This window comes from Nanorana parkeri, unplaced genomic scaffold (genome assembly GCF_000935625.1).
Source record: "Nanorana parkeri isolate BGI_ZX_2015 unplaced genomic scaffold, ASM93562v1 scaffold709, whole genome shotgun sequence".
Lineage (NCBI taxonomy): Eukaryota > Metazoa > Chordata > Amphibia > Anura > Dicroglossidae > Nanorana > Nanorana parkeri.
Genome location: NW_017306977.1, coordinates 536,538 through 539,754, shown reverse-complemented (window position 1 = coordinate 539,754; position 3,217 = coordinate 536,538).

The following is a 3,217-nucleotide window of genomic DNA, read 5'->3' as shown; positions in this document are numbered from 1 at the left end:
TTACCACGTAACCAGGGGACGCTGAACTGTCAGTACCATGAGAGCTCAGCAGAGGCGGCTTTCATATCACCTCCGGCTCTGCTAAGCTCTCATTGTAATGCAGGGGGGAGAGAGCACCCCCCTGAAATGATGGCAGATAGCAGAGGAAGCAATAGCTTTTTTGCTATCTGCATGTTTTTTTTTTAGTATTATGACAGCTGCTGCCGTCAGAATAATAAAAAAAAAAGCTCAGCATAGGAATGCATAGCTAGATTCCTACTGGCTATTTCAATTTGCAATATCTAATAGCAAGCTGGCTATTGCACCCACCCTCTGCTGCTGTCAATCACTAGAAGAGGACCTGATGGAGAACTTCAGGTCCCCTCTGCTGATTGACAGCAGCAGTGGGCGGGTGTAATAGCTTGTTTGCTATTGGCTATTGCAAAGTGAAATAGCCAATAGGAATGTAGCTATGCATTCCTATGCTGTTTTTTTTTCTGACTGACAGCCTCCGATGTCAGAAGAAAAAAACAACAGAGCAGGGAAAGGTTTACTCTGCTCGATCGAGCAGAGTAAACCTTTCCAGGAGAAAATGTTTCTATTAAATAGCCGGAGACTCGCGGAGCGTCCGGAAGAGTAATGCTCCGGGAACCAGGGACACTGATCTTTCTCTGCAAGTGGCCGGAGCCAGCCGTGAGATGGCGGCTGGCTCCACTCAGCTGTCAGTAGCAGGCTGTCGGGCAGCTTCGCCTTTCACCTCATCTCAGTCGAGCCAAGGCATATGCCTTCGGCTCGACTGAACCACTCGGCCGAGTGATTAGCCCGTACAGCAGCCCTTTGGTTCTGCTGAACCAAAGGGGTCCTGGGGCCAAAGCTAGCCGAAAGATCAGCCGAAGCTACGGCTAAATCCTTTGGCAGCTTTGTGAATAGACCCCTCCCTTAGTTTTTTAGGTTTTACATTTTAAAGCCCAGCTGCAGCCAAAGTTTTTTTAATAGAACAGGAAAAGGTTAGAGCCTCTTTCAGATTTAATTGCCAATTGTGTACAAGATGTCCTCAGTTCCTGCCAGGACACAAAGTAATGAGAAATCTCTCCAAGAGGGATACAGACAAAAACAACAATGACAAAATTATTTTTTTTTAGCCAAAGGAAAGCGTAGAACTTCTATCAATGTTTTTATCGCTGGCTGTGCCTTCCTGTCCCAGTGACAGCCACATTCCCCCATTCCTTGCAGGGGTGTGACAAAAATAGGATGTCAGGGAAAATCTCCCCAATGGTGTGCCCTCCTGTCCCGGTGATAGCCACTCCCCTATTCCTTGTAGGAGTGTCACAAAAACAGGAAGCCAGAGAAAATCTCTCCATGTGTCACATGGAAAAATAAACACCTGACAAAAAATTAACTAATTTACTTTCTTTTTAAAACTACCAAAAAAATGGTTAGAATTAGGACTTAAATTTGTATTTTGTGTTGCTCTACCTACACGCTCTAGCAGTAGTACTATTTCAATGGTTTGTCAAGTATGTTTTATCATGTACTAAGTGAGAAAAATTAAAATGGATTTGTTTTACGATTGGGGATAGCGTATTCACATTTAAAAATCTCATCTCTTCAATTCACTTCTACCATTCATGGTATATACTAATGTAAAAGTAAAACAAATCTGGAGCATGATAGATGTTTAGTTAGAAGTTCATGGGAACTTACTCCCATTTGCTATAAGCAAACTTTTCTAAAGAGTTTTTAATACCCTTTGAAAACAAAAAAGACAGTTAATGTGTTCATGTGATTGATGATTTTGTGGCTACATATGTGGTGAGTTATTTTACAGTTCTTTCCCTGAAGTTGGACTGGCACAAAAAAATTATACGCACAAGGGATACCCGTGCTACATAACCAATGAAAGAGTTCTGATCTAAGTTGTTCATTGCTACCTATGCACCTTAAACTCTAATTCTTTAAACTTATAATGTGAAAGCAACAATACATCTATTGGTATCAGGGATATGCTAATTTAACGTGATACATTTAACAGACATCCAGTGCTATTTTTTTCCACCAGTGCTAATTTTCAGAGTCTTTTCAATTCATTAAAGTTAGATTCAGGAGTGAAAACAATGACATGTTATACACTGCCACAACAGGAATAATTCAAACATGTTGATTTACGAGCTACATATTTCAAAAGCAGTAATTGTTTACTAGCAACAGACTATATGCCTGCAGGTCTTGGAGGGGTTAATGAATATCATTATTCTTTGTGTAACAAATATATCTAAAATTACAAGATAACAACCTGGCACTGAAAAATTCTTACATGAAATTAGCTATAAAAATTGTAACAAAGTTAATCTAAAATATGATAACGTCCTTTGTATGGTTACTGGTTAGTAAAGTATTTTGAATGAAAATAGGAAGTGTAATACATGAACAGCTTAGCTTATGGAATCAAAATACTGGTATTACTGCCATTGCTGATAATCGGCTGCTACCACCACCACCACCACCACTACTACAACTACAGATAATAATTCCTCTTAACCATCTTGTTTTGAATTGTATTGTAACTGTAATGTCTTCCTTATATTGTAAAGCACTGCTCAAACTGCTATATAAATCATATATAATAATAAAAGTTATTTTTTTTAAACATTTATCCACATTTCTATTATTCTCTAAAAATAATGATGTATGTGTTGCCGGTAGTAACTTACACCTTTCATTATTCCAGTGTACAATGGAAAAGGAAAGCTATCTGTGTAGATTGGAGTGTGTATCTACTAATTATCAGTATGTCATACTCCAGAGAATCTCAAATATAATGTCATGGGAGAGTTTACAATGTAAGATAATCTTAGACATCTACTTGGTTGTTCCTTGACTGTAATTGGTTTATAGTTGGTGTATTTGGGTAGCCATGGTGATCATATGAATGTTGAAATGGGCAGTATTGACAAAAAATTGATCACCATCAAGAAAAAATAATATATCAACTAAGGATGCAAATGTCAGTCATAGAGATGAAATACACAAAAATGCAGAGAGAAATGTATGGAACCTGGAGCAGACATAATGTGGAGCTGTTGCCCATAGCAACCAATGAGCTTCTATCTTTAATTTTCAAAGCTGAACTGAGCAAACTGAAGTGAAAAACTGATTGGTGCAACTGCTCCAGATTCTGTCTGTTGCTCCCATTGTATTTTATATAACATATATATATATATATATATATATATATATA